Genomic DNA, 20,613 nt, shown 5'->3' on the forward strand with positions numbered 1-20,613 from the left:
ATGGGACCTACCCAAGTCTCCAATTGTCGGCTCTGAAAAAACCCCTCTGACCATTGGATGACTACCCCTGCGGACACTCTCTAGCTATATGACCCATGCCACCACAAGAATAGCATGGCCCTTGGGTATAAGATCATGTATCCTATGATCCTTACTACTGTGGGCCTCCTGACCTGGTAGACACACTGTATCCACCCCTTGAAGACTGCTAAGTCTGCATTGATTATGACTGTGGGGTATGTACTCTCTGATCCTGCTGTAATTGCCACTGCTTGGGCTTAGAGCCCTAATAACCCTATGAGGGTTCTTGTTGCTTCTGCTGAGACTATTGGCCCTTAGAGGACCTTGGTGTATATCTCTAATTCCCTTTCCAAGGAGGTTTCTGTTGGGTAGAGTTTCGGTTCTGAGATCGATCCCATGATTCCTGTCTACCCTGAGTATCCTCTTCTACTAGTGCTATCTCCACTACCTGTCTAAAGGTGGTAGGGAAGGCCATTCAAACTAGACCCTGAAGTGAGAAATTCAAACCCATGATAAAGTGATGTACCCGAAGTTTCTCATCCTTCATATATTCCACATAAGGAAGGAGCTCGAGAAACTTGCTCTCATATTGAGCCACTGTAAGACCTCTCTGATAAAGAGAATGGAACTCCTCTACCTATTTCTATCAAAAATGCTCTGACAAATACCTCTCTCGAAATCTTTCTAGGAATGATTCCCATGTGAGGGTATCCATCCTCACTCCACCTATGATCTCCTCCTAATGCCACCAATTGGAGGCATCCCCTCTCAACTGATGAACTGCTAGGTGTGCCTCTAGATTACTCCCATAGGGTCATAATCCAAAGCACTACTGTAGGCTTTGCAACCATACCTTTGCTACTGTTCCCTCAGTTGAACCTGTAAATAATGGTGGCCCAAGTCGAATCAATTCCCTGATATCATCTCCTACATGTCTAGGAGGTTTGTCAAGTGGGGGTATTCTCTGGTGTATTGACTCACCTTCATGCTCATCCTACCCCTCTAACTATCTCAGTGTGGGACTCCTAGTCCTCTCTCTACCTCTGGGCCCACCTCCCCCGGGTCCCTCTACTTCCACTATAGGAATCTGCTGAACTAGCTGAACTATAGGTACTACTCTCTGTTGAACTACACCGATCAAATTCTAGAGTGCATCAATAATTTCCTGGTTCGGGTTTGGTGGTGGTGGAGGTGGAGGTGGTGGTGGTGGAGGTGGTCTATTCCCCTGTCTCGCTCTACCACCTCTCGCCCTATGACCTTTGCCTCGTGGGTTGCTTCGAGTAACAGGAGGCATCCTACATAATTTAATGTTTGGTTTTAAGTTTCAGAAGCGTAAGGGTTTAAGGTTCCTAGTGTTGAAACATGAGCTCTAATACCAAAATGTCATGCCCAAACTACGAGGGCAAAAATACAATTTTTTTTTTTTGAATAATGATTAATAATTAAACATGCTCTAAGTTTGAAATGATTGAGATAGAAGTTTTAGTAAATGTTCTCTCCATTATGTCTTAAGATTATAAACATGAGTACGATTACATCGTTAAGATATTTAAGCTTTTGTTATAAGATTGATATCGATCATAGGATATGTTATTTTATTAACTTACAACAATATGAAACCATTATTTAGATGATAATGTAAATGTATTCAAGTTTAGATTAATTGAAAGTATCTAATCAACATCAACCATAAATCTCTTAGACAATTATCGATTGACAATCTTAATCGATATAGGAAAGTCACTCTAAGAAAACAATTAACTAAAATTAAAAATGAATTTATATATATCTAATAATTTATTAACTTAAACATTTTGACTATTTTAACAAAAAAATCAACTATCATAAACTTACTAATTTTAAATTTAATCCACTAACAACTAAATAAATTCTAACTAATTATGAAATTTAAAGCTTCCTAAAAAATTAAACAATTAAAACAAATCTAAAAACTTAAACTATCTAAATCTAATATCTATACTTAAATAAATTAAAACTGACTTCTCTTAAATTCATTCAAATTATGAAAACAAGAACTCATTAAAAGACATATCGCATCTACCCATACACCTATATAAACTATACTTAATTTTATTCCAATCATAATTTTATAAAAAACAAATGAAACATTTCTAATATAATGACCATATGAATTTAAATTAAGATAATAAAAATATTTCATGAAACGTTATCTACAATTTTTAACAATACTTTAACAAAACTAAAACATTATTAGGTATAATTTTAAAGAAATCATTCTAATTATCATTTTAATAAAGTCTATTAATTAACCAATCATTAATTTAAAACTTTATAAAATAGTAAAACAACTAAATTGATTTAAAACTAAACTAACTTCAATTGAATTCTATCTTAATTTTTGATACAAAACTAAGCTCAACTATATTTTAAAATACTAGCTAAATTAAATATAAACTATGCCAATTTAACTAATATACAACAATCTAAACTAACTTAATTTAATACTAATAAAATAACTTAACTAAATAACTTAACATTTAAGAGGAAAGCAAATTAACATAACATATACTAACTACCCTATCTAACTCTACTTCTAACTAATCTAAAATTTTAATTACTAACTTATTTTAAACATTAACTAAAAAAAAAAATTAAAAATGACAAAATACTACTAACATACTCTACTAACTTAACTAAACCTAGAATATCCTACACTAACCTTGGACTATCCTACTCTCAAACCACTCATGTCACCACCTAAACTTTACCCTAGACTCCACTCTACACTCACCCAAAGGAGGGCTTGGGAAAATCCCCATGCAATCCTACGCAACTCGAGGGTCTGCAACACGTAGCCCCAAGAAGACCTGGCTCAAGTATGTGGGACAACAAGTTAAGCAAATCCTAAACTCCCTTGCAAGGCGATTCGTGGAGGAGGTAAGTTAGAAAGGTAAAGATTAATACAAACCTTCACTCATCCAAAGGCAACGTCCAACCAAAAAGGTCTTGGTAGGTGACATCATGACACTTGATTTATTTCAAAAAGAACAACTTTTTTAAAAATGCAACCCATGGCTAAGGTGAGTGCTTTGTTGGGAAGGAGATGGGATGGGACATGGGGGTAGGGTGACGTCACCCCCCCCCCCCCCCCCCATGATCAAACTAACCAAGGCAAACAAACTTTTTTAAAACCTTTTTAAATATTCATTGCAAATCTGACGTCCCCCAAGGTGATGGAAAATGCAATGAAGACATAAAGTTTTATGGTTGATGATAGACAACAACATGTATTGAATTATTTTTAATTCTCAAAATTAATTGACTTATATTCTTTTTATATGAATTAATATTAGATTTTAATTGTAAGACAAAGGAATTTTACAGAGAATATTCTCTATTGCAAAAGAGGGAATTAAATTTTCTCCATGTACTTTCCAGAGAGGTTTTTCACTCCTGGAGATGCAATTTTTTTTTAAGCCCATTTTAGACTAAGTGTTGGCATATTACTTTTGCTATATTTATATTATCTTAAGAGTACATTCTCCCCTAAGGATTACATGGATCCTAACAACATACTAACAAGGATGAAAACAAGGTTTATAGCTACTCCTTCTCTCCAATAGTCTAAGTTTTATCAATCATACTATATTCAAGGAGTGTGTTCATGCTTTAAAAATTCAAGGAGATACATAATATCTTAGTCAAATTGATTTGTATATAAGAGAATTTAACAAAGAAGAGAAAATTTGAGTTCTTAGAGTAGGAATCCTAATTCATCCAATACTTATACATCAACTTGGAAGTTTCATCATATCAAATTACTCTTCATTAACAAATTAAAAAAACTTGAAATATCACAATTCAAGACATTATCTATGATTCTATTTTCTCACCTAGATATACAATTTTTTTTTTTTTTGGAAATCACATGAGGACAATGCAAGGAGATTCCCATAATCTTTTCCATTATCTATTATTCATCCTATTTTGATATGCATTCATCTAATTGAAGATTTCTTGATTAAATCTCATGATAAAAAAACATACTCAATCTCCATTTTTATTGCAAACCTGATTCAAAGGCTTAGCCGAGAAAGAATCAGGAAGAAAACCCAGCTTCGTTGCCATTAAAAAAAAGTTTGAAATACACTTTACGTATGATTCCAATCATGAATTACAACAATTTAATTTAATTTTCTTCATGACCCTCATGAAGGGATTCATATAATTTCTACATCATATTTCTAGAACCATGGAGGGAACAAAATCTGATCAGGTGACCAAAAGCATCACCAAGAACAATTCCAAACATGCATATTCATACAAGGTTTTCACAATATGATTCACAATGAATCAACACTAGGGAAAGGTGGATTCTTCCAACCAGGAGAATTCAAGCACAATATCAAACAGATGCCCAATCAGGGCTATATACCAAGAACTTCCGTTCTTCCATTTCAACATAACATAGTCATACAATGTTTGTGCTGATAGGTAGGGGCCCATAACACCCTACCCTTTCTCCCTCTTCTCATCCTGAGAAGAGACTCTACACTGGTTGGAGTTTGACTAAACAGACCTTTCCCAAAATTGGTCACTTATGCCCTCTCCAAGGGTGAGTAATACCAAAACACCCATGCAAGAAAAATCTCAAAATTGCAAACATGAACATGAAAGGAAATCATCCAAAAATAACATGGTTTTCAAAGCTTCCCAACATACCCACAAACATTCAAACATTGGAACAACAACAACGTAGCATAAACATGAAACAAGAATTAAATCTGAACAAGGGAGATGACAATTCCTACCTGCACAAAGAGGTAATGGCAATGAAAAAATTTGAGTAGAGTTTCCACTTCCTTCCTTCAATCTTAAAAAATCCTCTCTAAATGTAGAGATTGGGTAACAACCTCCACAAGTCTAAGAAGGGACTCTAAATAGGCGTCCAACTCAACCACCCAAGAGGAGCAATAACTACTTCCACCCACTAGCAATTCTAGAAACTCCTAACTCAACCTACACTATGGTTAAACCCTAAGTGGAGATGAGGTGAGGTAACTCAAGATAACCATGGTCAATTTTAGCACAAAGGAAAAAAGAGACTTTTTGAGTGACCTCAAAAGTCAATAAAAGGGGCTTAGGGGTTGGAAAAGACCCCTAACCCATATCCATACCCTTTGGGTATAATAATTTCATGATTTAAAGCCTTAGGAATAGCTTTAGAGCCAAACAAAAGCTAGGAAATAAAATAGGACCATTTAACAACTCAAAAATGAAAATTAAGCACTAATCCAGATTAGGGATAACTAAACTTGATTAAGAACCCAATTAGCAAACTGACACTAACTTAAACCAACTTAGGTCCATGGGTTACATAGCTAACCCTAACTAGCATGTTGAGGAGCACAAACAATTCACGAGTGTCAAGAAACACTAACAAAACATAGTTACGAACATTGACATTTATTGAACACAGAAATAAAATACATACATCTCACAGTAAAATACTTGAATTATGAACAACAAGGTTTCCAAAATTAGCACATAGAGATCAGTTATGTTCCTCCGTTGGTTTCCTTGGCTAAAAATTTGCACACTCATTACACACTTTAGTAGTCCCGTAAAATCACATGTACATAAATGTATACGTATTAGAAATTCTCATAAATTAAAACATACATCACTAAGGGTTTCTTCATCCTGCTTAATTCTTAATCATTTAAAATCTCTTAAATCAAAGTCTCAATCCTACATTTACTGATTTCATCAACATACATATACATGAAACATTAAATGACAGTCATCAAATATATCTGAAAGTAACATCACACAACATGAAATAATGAAGTATGTTCTAAGCATCAGATAATGTCTCGACATGTCGAGTCGTGAGTGTCAAAAATGATAAAATAACAACTAAGGCTACGAAGGGTCAGGGCGAGGTGTCACAATAAGGAAATAAAAAAAATATTTTGTAGAATTTTTCAATTAGTTAAGTTGTGTAGTTTCATCACAGACGCCCCATTTTTCCTAGAAATGGGGACCCCCTACTTTATTTTTTGACTTATCAAATCCCTAGTCTAGGGTCTAAGTATTTTCTAGGGTGTTGCCTAGTATCCTTTGTTTAATCTAGGTCCTAACTAGGAAATGTTGATTATGAAAATCAAAATTATAGGATTGAGGAAGTCATTTTTGCACAATAAAGGTGCATCAATGCACCTCCTCATGTGTGTTAGTGTGCATCAAAATTCCAGGAGTGAGGAAGTAATTTTTGCACAATAAGGCCTCACCCCTTGGTGATGTGCAGTAGTGCAGCTACGCAACACCAAGGGGTTCATTGGGTCTTGGGTCTATATAATCGGGGACCCCCTCCTTACTTCCTCGCTTGTCTTTTTTCTTCAACCAATTCCTATGTCATACCATTGTACCTCCCTAGGTGCACATCACCTCCTCCACATGCATTCATTCAAGACAAATAACACTAACACACTAATAAAGGTGTGAAGTTGTGCACCTATTTAGGTGCATATCTACACACCTTTTTCACATTCAAAAGACCTTTAAAACTTAAAGAAACTTTTTTTAAAAAAAAACACCCATTTAAGGTGCACAATAGCACACCTAATTAGGTGCAGTGCTATGCACTCTTAAATGGAAAAAAACCCTTTTTTGCACTATGTAAAAAATAGGGTGTGCATTAGTGCACCCCTTGAGGTGTACTATTGCACACCCCCTTTTTTGAAAGTTTAACATATGATAAAAGTGCACCTAGCACACCTTTGAGGTGTGCTAGGTGTGCTCTTTTTTGTTTTTTAGAGAGTTTTAGTGGTTTTTAGATGTTTTTCAATTAGTTTTTGTAAATTAGGGTTTTTTGTTTATTTCTTGTCCTCATTAGGGTTTGTCTTGATTAAGTTTTCTCCACTCCATGACTAATGTTTTCCTCTTTGCCCAGATAAAAGGGCATTCTTAACTTCAGGGTCATAACTTTTGACCTAGAGCTCAAAATTCATAACTATTTACATCATTGGAAAGAAGAACTAAACATGCAATTTTAGTCCCTACAATAGCAAGCCTTCAGCTAACCAATTTTAGGGACCAATGAAAGCTTCAACTTCAAATTTAGATTAGAAGACCTTCGGAAAAGCTAGTTTAAAAGACCTAGAAAAACTTGTAAAAAAGTACAAAAAGTTTCAAACATTTGATCATTTTGGATAATCTGGATCACTCAGTCTTTGACTGGGAAGGATCAACCAATCAAAGAGAAGAAAGAATTAAGCAATTTACACTACAGATCAAAGACACAGAGGTTGGACACATGAACCAAAATAGTTTCCTCATCTTATGCAATATTAATGACAAGATTCAACACAGGTGCCTTTGGATTTTAGAAGCAAAAGGAGTTCAAGTCTATGAAATTTTTTGGCTATAAAGAGGGTATAAATCATCAAAAGGATCAAAGTAAGTACAAAAAAGTGATCTAAAACCCCATTTGAGAAAAACCAAGAAACTATTTTTAAAATTGAGAACTTTAATTATTTGGTGAATTAAGGATTTTAGGTGCACTGGTACACTGGTGCATTGGTGTGCTGGTACGTAGGTGCACAGGTGCACTTTTTTAGAAGTGTTCTAGAAGTTTTAAAGAATTCAAAGGTGCACCTACAATTAACTATCAGTTCTAAATTTATAGCTTTCCATGCACCAAAAATGCATTCTAATGATAGTGTAACTCCCACAAACATCCAGTGAAGATGGAGCTTCTATTTTTGGCATCTCCAAAAACTCCTACATCATCTAATAGCTTTCTCCTTCTTATCTTTTCATGCTTTCTTTGTTTTAAGACATGTAAAGCATCATGCATCCTTTTAATGATATAAATATGGATAGAGTCCTACTTAGCACCATTTAGAGAGTCAGCTTGTACATAAATAGATTTTTTTTATTAGTTTAGAAGAATATTTTTGCGTAAAGAGATCTCTCACTCTCAACACAAATTGAGGAGAGAATTTCTTATAAATTCAAGAATGTAACATGTATTATAGGTGGCCATCATTATTTTTGCAATAATATATGCTTTTGGTGCTCACATTTAGAGTGTAGTGATTCTTGCCTAAGTGTGTTATATTTTGTGGATGTATGTTCATGGAATGTAATTGAGCCAAAAGTTTTATTGTGTTATTTCTAGTTGTGCAATATTTTAATTCTATTGTTTGCTATGGTTTTACAAATTCTATTGATTTATTTAGTTTGATAAGAGATCACCATATTGTTCTTGCATATCTTTTTGTCTCATGTGAGCACACTTTCTATGGCCTTGCGATTTGATGAAAAGTGAAACATCTTATGGTTACTAAATTCCCATCGACAATTGCATTAGTGGAATTAAGGAAGCATTGCTCCTAGTTTCATTGGTTACCTACCAATATTTTCAAATACTTAACTCGTAGATGTGTTATTTATATGGCTTATGTCTATTACGGATTTACTTTTAAAGTCATTTTCTTTCATCTAACATTACCTTATCTTTGTTATTTTCTTTGCTAACCCTTGATTAAATTAGGAGTTCATGTAGTTTCATTATTAGATTCCATTCATTTGAAAAATAGAAAATACTAAAAAACATATCTATTTTTTGGTTAATTTTGAAACAACAAGTAGATTGGTCATCTTATCCAAAATTGGTTTGAACTAGCAAAGGTCTGCTTGTGAACAAACATATTTATCTTCAACTGAGCAGATACTAGCAGGTCACAAGATCATCCAAATCCTTGGAGTTGATCCAGGAATTAGCTTTTCAAGAAAGGAGTTTGAAAGAATTCATGCCATTTAACCATTGTGTAAAATGACAACTCAATATTAAGGTGGTCAAACATGAAAGTTATTTTATTCCAAAAATACTAAAGTTGAAAATTAATTAATTATTATTTATTTAGAATAAAAATACACAAAATATGTGTTGCATACATGCATGAGTCTACTTCTTCTATCCATAATATTATTTTCAAATATTATCATTTGATTTTGATTAAGGTGGTAAGACATATATCTACTTCTTATTCTAGTCCTGATATTTTTGTACTATTGCATTAAAATTCAAAAATTTGACCAATCAATTTTTACTTTTTTCACATAAAGCATAGTTGTTTAGAAACTAAATTCATTTTCCTGGAGATTCTTTTGTCTCAATTTTTTTATATTAAGTATATAAAAAGTATAAAATTGCACATCAAGTTAACATACCCCTTATTTTCTATTTTTTAACCACCACTTAAGAGCATAGTTTTGTTGACCATGATCCTGCACATACCCTCATCCCATATGAAAATTAGGTTCTAATACATCTCATAGGTGAAAATCACTACTATAAATACCAAAATCAAATAGATAATATAAACCATTTTACATCTAAATCTTGAATATATGTCAAAGTATCAAGTCCAGAGTATGAAAATGCAAATAAGATATCTATGCTATGATGGGTCAAGGTGTGGCCTCATAGGTTCCAACCAACTGAAGAGATGAATGTTAATTATTCTAAGTTGTATTCCAGCTGACTTGACAATTTATATGATATAATTATAAGGTCAAGGTGAGAATTGAATGGAAGTAAGAATGTGTGGAAGATAAGAAGATGCTCAGAGGAAGTGAATTAAAATGATAGAAAGAATATTCTTATTGGGTTGCAGAGATTAATTTGATTAGGAAGAATCAAGTATTCAATCCATAATTAAGAACTGAAATAAAAAATATAGTTGCATAAAAAATTAGGTCATATCATAATTACTCTCTAACCATTGTAGTAGTGTATCAAATCTCTTAACATAGTTAACCTAACAACTATTTTCCAAATCCTCTATCAAGGTGGCATTTCTAGATTGAAGTGTCTACAGACCTCTAACAAGGCCACTCCTAACATGGTGATTAAATCCTCTAATAGTATGTTTTTGTAACCTTTAATAGGTTTGTCTTCTAATAGGGCTCACTTCATAAGAGTGAAAAATAGCAATTAGTTGCAATTGTTGGTTTTTCGCGAATTGGGTTTCTATGTTAAATTATTGTGTCACATGTGTTCATACTATTTCTTTTATTTGTATGAAACTATGTTAATTAAGGTTAATCATAGTTAATATCTTAAAATTTTCATGTTCAAGATTCGTCGAGTAATAGTTGATATTAAAGGGCTTGTTGAGTTAGAACATCTTGTTAGTGTTAACCAAATGCATGTGTGTTAACCTAGTAACAATAGTTTCAACAAAGTTTATGTTTTGTATTGACATATAAGGGATCTAAGATTTATTTTTATGGTAATTAATTCACCCCTACCTCTTAATCTCATATTCGATTTGACATATGAATGACAATATACTTAAGTCATTTACTTAGTTTATGTCAAACAAGTAATACATGTCAAGCATAAGTAGTTAGATATTATATGCCAAGCCATAGATATTTAGTATGAGTCAATTAAATAGTAAGTTTGAGTCACTCAAGTATCAAAAAGATAGTATGTGTTGATCTATTTAGATGCCGAGTGATCAGTGGATGCTAAGTCATTCAAATGATGAGTTACAACATTGAAATTGTAGTTGATGCCAAGTATCAAGGACTTCAAGTGCTAAGTTATACAATTTGGCATAGATGTATGTCATGGCACAAAATTCTATGTAAACCATTTTTGGGCTAACTTAAGGATTATTTTATGATCGTAGATGATAAAGAAGAATCTTAATTTTGAATCCCTATGCATTAGATGCATCCAATCAAAAGAAGGGAAGGATTAAACAAAAATATAGGTGAATCACAATCATTGATTCATACCTAACCCTAAGTCGCCTAGGTATTCTTAAGGAGGAAAAACCCTAAACTTTTTAATGAATATGTAAGAAAAAGGAGAAGAGTTTGCCTGTGCAAATAGAGTGTTCATGGTGACTAAGGTGTTATAATTTGAGTTACATTGTAGAACCAATTAGAGGAGAAAAAAGGAAAGGAATTAGAAGATAATAAAGATACATCTAATTAGAATGATCAAGTACACATTAGGAAAGAGGTGGTCTAACATCAAGTAATAGAGTGCTAACTGAAGGATCATTGCTGAGACATTTTAACAGGTGAAGCAATTAAATCTCTTAATAGAGTAGTCTTGATAGGCTATTGTAAATCCTTTAACTAGGTGTTTACTCAATTGTAAGTTAAAGTCCTTTTACCAAGCACACTTTTAGCACAGTGTTGAAATTCTTTAACAGGGTAAGATCTAACAATCTTGTAAGCCTTTAATAGTGTAGACCTTTCCTAGGGTAGATCATGTTTCATGATCAAACATTATAACCTTAATTGCATACACTTTATCACTACAATAGTGAAGATTTGTGGTTTTCATCCCCACCCTAGTTTCACCTTCTCCATGGATGTTTTTTGGGTAACCAAATATCTTGTGCCATGCATGTGTTAATGTTTTACTTTTATGCTATGGATGTATATGCTTAATTTGGTATTTTAGTTTATATGCATAGTGATGCAGGAGCATCCTAGGTGTAAGAGAAATCTTGCATCACCCAAAAATATTTTATTTTCAGTCTTTTCTATTTTAATAAGGACTAGTAGATAGGGTGGTTACTATTTATGAGAGCTTACTATTTTTACTAAGTCTCTCATTTGAGCTCATAATATTCTCATTTTCTACAAGAAGGTTCATTGTAGATTTATAACATTACCATAAAAATCTCATTGCTCTAGCTTAAGTATCAGAGAAGTTATTGCTGATTTTCAGTGGAACAATTTGCAGAAAAATCTTCAAGCTCATATTTGGAGGCCTTAGAGTGCCTAGATGAGGTCTAAAAACTCAAAAAAATGGTGCTTGTGTTATTTCAAGCCTATAGATTAGGAGCTAGCATTTTTGAAAAGTGGTTATAATACACAATCAGAGCAATAGTTCGTGAGTTATGGCCTTCAAAAGTTGGGCTACCAAAATTTCTAAAATAATTTGTCAAAGATGTATTTAGCCGACTCTATATGTATTGTTAGGATCTGGTGGCCCTAGGTATTAAGTTTGAGCATCTAGAACCTTCCCCAATGGCTTAAAATTACCTATTTAAGAAAGGCCTGAACACTATCTAGGACAACTCTGGGTAATAGTTTGCTACTTGTCTTGTAGATTATTGTAATGAAGGCATCCATGTGGGTTAGCATATTATACTTGTGAATTTTGTAATTCTACATTTGCCACGCAAATAAGAAGTTCATATTTTGCTCTTGCATTTATTGTTTCTTCTTCTTTTTTGTTATGGTTTATGGTATTAAGGGGACCGCACTTCATCACATAGATTGTGAGATGGATGTATGGTGAATGGTTTTTGAAGTTGAAAGTTTTAAGTGCTGATTCACCACCCCCCTTCTTTGAGTCTACTTCCCTATTGTATTTCCAATAATTCGTATAAGAACTGAGCTCTCTAGAAAGTAAAGCTTTGCAACTTTGAGGAAAGATCTTGGACATGGACGTCTACAAGTTTGGGAAGTCTATTGAGAACCTAAAGATTGAAATACAACTTGCCCTACATCAGCTAAATGAAGTGAGAAATGAGTTAAAGAAATCATTGAAAAGATGGAAGGAAATAGCTATTGAATAGAATGACACACAATACCAAGAAATTGACACTACTAAATTATTTGCAGATGGAAACACCAATGATTTTCATACAAAAGTTGCAAAGCTGATGGAAAAGAATGGAACTCTAACTGAAGAGGTAAAAAATATCAAGAGAGAACAAGAAGTCAATTTAGTATTACTATGTGAGGCGACCAAGAAAAAAAACAAAGCTAAAGAGGACAAAGTCATGATTGAAGATGACAAAAGGATTTTGACCAACATACTGGAAGAGAAAACATCAAAGGTAAGTAGGATTGCTAACATGGAATTAGAAAATTTGAGTAAAATAATGATTGCAAATCATGAATTGAATGCAAAGGATATTGAGATCACAACACTGAAGTTGCAGAATGAACAACTGAGAAATGATTTGAAAAGAGAAAAAGAGTTTGCTAAAAGTTTCAACAAACCTAGTAAAGCCATCAAACACTTTGAACAATTCATGATATCCCCTAGATCTAATACTGATACTTCTAGATTGGGTTACACTAGTACTAAAGAAGGAGAATCATCCAAAAGTGGTGAAGAAAGAAGTAACAAAAGTAAGAACTCCAAACCAACTTGTCATAATTGTACTAAGATAGGTCATATTCTAATGTTTGTAGGAGAAAGATAGCAAATCAGAATCTTAAGTGGACATTCATGGATCATTTCCACAACTACAACAAATGAGGAAATTAGGGACATGAATGCAGAACTGACACCATAAGCATACAAAGATGTGAAGGATACTACTATAATTGTCATAAGTATGGATGTAGAGCATATGAGTGTAGATCCAAGCCTAAATGGTGATCAAACAAGTAGAGAAATGTAAAGCATAATGTAAACTCTTATAATTGTGATTATAATATTAGGTACAGTTGTCACTATTGTCAAGAATATGGACATATTGCTGAAAATTGCATAAGAGCACATTTCAGAAGTGACTACTAAATATGGTTGAGTCAAACCACATATTTTAGTTATTTGAAGACTGGTCACATAAGTTGAAATTTTCCAACAATGTCAAAGCCACCAAGCAATGAGTTCAACAAAGGAAAAGGAAAGGTGGATCTTACGAATGTCAAAGATGAGATTAACAAGATATAGAAGACAAAGGAATATTATAGCACATCAAGTTTAGATGGAATCATGTCACCCAATGGGTTAGGTGATCACACCACCTCTAATTAAGTAATCAAGAGGTATGTGTGGCACTAATATTTAAAAGATATACTATACATTAGTTCCAAGGATTTAGTTCTAAAAATATTATATTTTCATGAACAAAGATACAAAGTATTGTTAAAAATCTAGAAGAAATCTTTAATTTTTCATGTCAGTGCTGAGCATGAAAAGTTTCACTATGGTTGCCAAGTGAAATTTTAGTTGATGTTGAGCTATCAAAGATGATAGTGTTGACCGAGCTCGTAGTGGTTGCCAAGTGGAAAAGGACACTTCATGGAAGCCAAGTGAGTTGAAATCTCTATTGAGGCTAAGCTTATAGATGTGTAAGCATTGAGCATTAAAGGTGAGGTTTTAAGGTCTATATGATAGATTTCCACTCATTTGACATCATTCAAATTTGAAGGAGAGGATGAAGAGAGAAAGGCAAATTGAAACACTGATTAACATCTAGTTTATTTTGACTCCAAATATGGAGATATTGCACAAGGAACTAGCCTTTTCTAAAACACTCATGAAGAAAGATTTTCATCTTTCTACTCATGATGGCTTAGTCCGCCTTACTATCAAGTTCTCCATCTAGATCAAGTCATTGGAGGTATCTTGTCATAATTGGGATGCTACTTTAAAAATCATGCTTGAGGTCCACAAATTTGTTTTGGACAAATACAGTCTAATTATATAACTTTTCACATCAGTGTCAAAATGGGGGAGAAATATAAAGTATGGGGGAGATAATATCTTTTGGGATAGCTACCATTTTTCAGAAAAGTTTAGGTATGATAGAAATAGAGTATAGAGATCAGCTTATACAAATCTACTCAACATGAGGAATGATTTTGTTTCAGATATATAACAACACAATTAACTCAAGGGGAGCTATTAAATTTTGAGGTATGACTAATGAGTCGTAAGGTTTTGCAAAATTTTGAAGTTTTGAAATTTTATATGTAAGAAGATATTATCTAAGTTATGCTTGAAAGGCTAAATGTTATCCATGCATGACCAAGTATTTTGCCACTCATGTCAAAGGGGGAGATTATTAATTTTGGATTGGTTTTGACATATGAGTGACAATATACTTAAGTCATTTACTTAGTTTATACCAAACAAGTAATACATGTTGAGCATAAGTGGTCAAATAGTATATGGTGAGTGACAGATATTTAGTATGAGCTAAGTAACTAGTAAGTGTTGAGTTAGTCAAGTGCCAAGCAAATAGTATGCATTGAGCTATTTAAATTCTGAGTGATCAGTGGATGTCAAGTCATTTAGAGGTCAAGCTACAACATTGAAGTTGTAGTTAATGATACACATCAGGGACTTCACATGCCAATTTATATAGTTTTGACATAGCTGTTTGTAATGGCACAATATTCTATGTAAACCATTTTTGGGCCAACGTAAGAATTTTTTTATGATCTTAGATGATAAGGATAAATCTTAATTATGAATTCCTATGCATTATATGAATCCAATCAAAAAAAGGGAAGGATTAAGTAGCAATATGAGTGAACCATAGTTGTTGATTCATACCTAACCCTAAGTCACCTAGGTCTTCTTAAGGAGGAAAAACCCTAAACTTTTTTAATGAATGTGTAAAGGAAAAGGAGAAAAATTTGCACACACAAATAGAGCATTAATGGTGACTAATGTGTTATAATTTGAATTACATTATATAATTAGTTAAAGGAGAATAGAGGAAATGAATCAGAAGACAACAGAGATACATCTAATCAGAAAGGATCAAGTACACATCAGGAAAGAGGTGATCTGACATCAAGAAATAGAGTGATGACCAAAGGATCATTGCTAGGATATTTTAATAGGTGAATTAGTTTTTTGGTTAACAATTTGTCTTCCTTAATATATTGGTTTTTACCTTGACTCTTTATTTTCCCTATGGTTTATGAAAAACACAAAGTTAACAATAGAATGGGTCAATGTGGTAATCTATTCAAAGACCCTTGAATTGAAAGGCACAACTCCCTTGTAAGTGCAAGATATGCAATGAAGTTGATTATGTGGTTTACGGGGGGTATGCTCTTAACCTCATAATAGAAGATACAAAAACCAAGTTGCTTAAATCTTTAAACAACTCAGGCAAGAAAAGGATAATAACTCACTAAATGCAATCTACTTAAAATGATAATGCAGGATGTCAAGAAACATGCAACAATAACTAAAATGGTAGGAAGAGAGGAAGAGACCATGAAATAGGTAATTCCTAGATTATGAAACTTAGATGATGATTTGATAATACACAGATTATCTATTCTTCAACCACTGCAATGATCAAATTTTGACTTCCAAATGCAATGAATTGACTAAAGACGTGGACCAATAGAAATAATAGAATATATGTTTATTTTGAATAGAGTAAAGCACACCATTCATTAAATAAAGGGAATAAAACAAAGTTCATTCACATTCATTCAATTTTTAGCATTAACACATTAATTCCACCAATTCCTCTTAAACTCAATGAACAACAAAATCTAATATGAACTTAGAGTCTCAGACAATAGTCATAGCTATAGGGGTTTTTCCAAAGTAAAATTTGTCGATCCCATTAACATCTTGAATGATTACATATATAAGCCTTCTTAAAATGGTTGGTTACAATGGATGATTGTTGCGTGGAGCATCTCTGAAACAAAAATACTATTAATAGAACAAGCTTCAATCATTTTTCTATTACAAAGATTAACAAAATTCCAAGAGTGGCTACAAAAGGAAAGAGGGGAGAGAAGAATGACATATGAGAGAGACAATTATTTCTTCTTTGGGGTAGTTGATTTAGCTTTATATGATTTCATAGTGGCCATTACATTCTTTAGCTCTTTAACATTTGGAATGATAATGTTGCTAGCTTGGACCATCCAATAGTCATGCATGTCTATTTACTCATCCATTTTGGCCAATCTAGATTTATACTTCTCTATTTCTTTAATAATGACTACATTTGCTGTTGAGAGCTCTTGGATTTTAGACACTTGGAAATTGAGAAGGTCAATGGCCTCATTGATAAATGTCAAGAAATTTGACCTTATTCTCTCAATATCCACAATTTTACCATTGGTGGATATAAAAGACTTTGTGTGAAATATTTTCAAGGTGTAAAAGCATTTGTCAATAACCTTGTGCACTAAGTCGCATACATCTCCTAGCTTATTTGCAGACCTCATAGAGCTTTCTATGAAAGACTCTAAACATTATTTCCAATGAAACAATGGATTCGTACCCATCTTGAGGATCCTATGAGTAATTGCCACATTAGTTTTCATGTCAATTACTAATTGTAGAAGGGCTAATTTCTTCGTCGATCCATCAATCACCTTTTGTATAGTCTTCTTATTGTCTGAGGTTATATCTCTAAGATTGTGTGCATCCAACACCAAGTTTCCAAAATTTTCCCCTAATAGGTTACCTTGAATCTTCAATTGGTCTATCCATGCCCTTCCAACCTACCAAAACTACCTTTCATTTTGTAACTTTTTTAGCAAGTTCTTCTTTTCTTCTGCATTTGGGTCAAATTGACCTAGGGATGTGCTTCCAAGGGTAGACTTGATGCATTCCACTAGCTACTTTTTTGAAGCCTTCAACACTTCTTTCTCTACTCTAAGCTCTTCCATCATCTCCTCTATTTTCTCATTGGTAGATTTCTAGATGTTTGCCATGGAATTTTGAATAGGGATACTAAGATCTAGTGTTCTAATTAGGAAATCATCTTTTGAAAGCTCTTAAAATCTCCCCTTTCTTTGCCTCAACAATTTTGATCAACATATTGTTGATCTCAGATTGGTTTTAACAATTGAGTGTCAATACACTTAATCATTTTCCTAGTTCATGTTAAACTAGTAATACATGTCGAGCATAATATGTAAATACTAGACCATGCTAAGTTGCAATGAGCATTAGGTCACTCATGTGTCAAGCAATTCAAGTTTTGAGTGAATAGTAGACATTGAGTAGTTCAAGTGCTGAGTGAACAGTAGATGTCGAGTAGTTCAAGTATCGAGTCAAAAGAATAATTACAATATGTGATGAGCATTAGTAACTACATATTCCAAATAACACAAATTAGATATATTTGTTTTCTATTGCACAAAAACTATGTAAACCATTTCCAAGCCAACCCAAGGATAGACTTTGATTCTTTATAGATAAGGAAGAATCTATTTGCAGATTCCCTATGCAATTACATGTAGCCAATCAAAAAATGGGAAGGTTTAAGTGGAAAAATGGATGAATCTCGGCCATAGATTCATACCTAACCTTAAGTCTTCTTATCTTCTTAAGGAGGATGAAACCCTAAAACTAAATATGAGTGTGTAAGAGATTGAAGAAAGAGAATAAAGAAGTTTGCATGTGCAAATAGAGCATTCATGGAGACTTAGAAGTTATAGAGAGTGAATTGAAGAATCAATTTGATAAGAATAGAGGAAAGAGGATAAATCATTTATACATTTGATCATAAAGGATTAAGAAGGATTTTGTGTAGAGTTGATTTGTTATTAGGAAAATAAGTGCTAATTACAAGATCTATGTTGAGACATTTTGATGGGGCATTTTAGTTAAATCTCCCAAGCAGAGTGGTCCTAATAGGCCTTATCAAATCCTCTAATAGGGTGACATTCCAAGTGATTTATTAGAAGTCCTCTAACTAGACACACTTTCAATATGGAGTCAAAATCCTCTAACAAGGTGGGACTTAACAATCATTGTAAGCCTTTAATAGGGTAGGCCTTTCATAGGGTAGATCATGATTCATGGTCAAAATGTTGTAACCTTAATTGGCTACACTTTATTGCTGCAGTAGTGAAGATTTGTGGATGTCATCCCTACCCCAATTTTACCTTCTCTTTGGAGGCTTTCTAGGTAATCATATTTGGTGTCAACTATGTATGTGATTGCTTACATGTTTACATGATTGATGCATTTACTTGACATGTTAGTTCAGTTTATTATGCATGTGATTTATGAATGGTGAAAGTTTTATGGGATCATGTTTAAACTATTGATTCAACCCTACCCCCTCACCACCCTCTCAGAATTTTACACTTTCTACTTGTAATTCTAACAATTGGTATTAGAGTTGAGTTCTCAGAAGGAGAAGCTTTGTAGCTTAGAGGAAAGATCTTGAAATAGAATTCTACAAGTTGGAAAAGACCATTGAGAACAAGGAGATTGAGATACATGTTATACTACATCAACTAAATGAAGCTAGAGATGCTTTGAAGAGTTCCTTGAAGAGAAGGAAATACATTTCTATAGTAGAGAATGACACACAATACAAAGAGATCGACATCACAAAGCTATTTATAGATAGAGACTAAAATGAATTTGATGTAGCAATTGTAGAGCTAAAGTAAAAGAATATAGCACAAGCTAAAGAAATTAGAAATCTCAAGTTAGAGCTAGAATCATAAGCCATACTAGTATGTGAGGTGGTTGAACAAAAGAAAAAATCCATGGAAGACAATGCCATGATTGAAGAAAACAAAAGAGTTTAGGCCAGCAAACTAGAAGAGACATCATTAGAACTAACCAACATTTCTAACATGCAATTGGATAATCTAAGTCAAATGATGAATGCCAACTATGAACTGAATGTCAAAGACATTGAGGTTACTACATTGAAGTTGCAAAATAAACAACTGTAGAATGATCTAAAAAGAGAAAACAAATATTTTGAAAGTTTCAACAAACCAAATGAAGCTACCGAATACTTTGAGCAACTATTGAAATCCCCTAGATCTAACAATGATACATCTAGATTGGGATACACAAGTATTGAAGAAGGAGAATCATCCAAAGTTGCTAAAGAAAGGAGCAACAGAGGTAAGAATTCCAAAACTACTTATCACAACTGTGGAAAGAAAGGACATACTACTAATGTGTTCAGGAGCAAGAACACAAATTAGAGTGCTAAGCCAAAGAGAATGGTTAATTTTCACAAGTGCAACAAGTAAGGTCATCGAGCACATGAATGCAAAACCAAAACCATGCATGCACCAAGGTTTGAAGCATACTGCTACAACTATCAGAAGTATGGACATAGAGCCTTTGAATGTAGATCCAAGTCCACATGGTCATCAAACAAGCTAGCAAAGGTAAGAAGCTATGGAAACTCTTATTATTGGGATTACAATACAAGATATATAGCTATCACTATTGTCAAGAGTATGGACATATACCTAAGAATTGCATTAGGACTCAGTTGAGTGGTAACAACAAAAGGTGGTTGAGTCAAACCACATGTTTTAGCTATTTGAAGACTAGTCATATTAGCAACCATTGTCCAGCTAGGTAAAAGGTGCCAAGTTGTGAATTTGATAAAGGTAAAGACAAGGAAAATGTTGAACACATCAGAGATGAGATGAATAAAACATGGAAGAAGAAAGATGGTTGTAGCACATCAAATGAAGAAGGGATCACTTCACCCAATGGATCAAGTGATCACACCTCATCAAACTAATCAAGTAAGAGGTATGTGGCATTGATACTTAGAATATTATATCACACATTATTTCCAAAAGAAGTTAGTACTAAAAGGAATACATTAGCATGAATGAAGATGCAAGATGTTGAAAATTCAAAATTAAAATTTTAGGTTTTCATGTTGTTGTCAAACATTAAAAGTTTTCAATGGATGCCAAGTGAAATACTAGTTAGTTCCAAGGTACTAGGCTATCTAGTTGATGTTGAGTCTATAGTAGCTATCAAGTGATGGTAATACCTATACATGTTGACTGAATCCGAAATCGTGTCAATGCCAAGATTATAGCTATACAAGC

Source organism: Cupressus sempervirens, chromosome 4 (genome assembly GCF_028749045.1).
Source record: "Cupressus sempervirens isolate cs-2001-9-10 chromosome 4, ASM2874904v1, whole genome shotgun sequence".
NCBI lineage: Eukaryota > Viridiplantae > Streptophyta > Pinopsida > Cupressales > Cupressaceae > Cupressus > Cupressus sempervirens.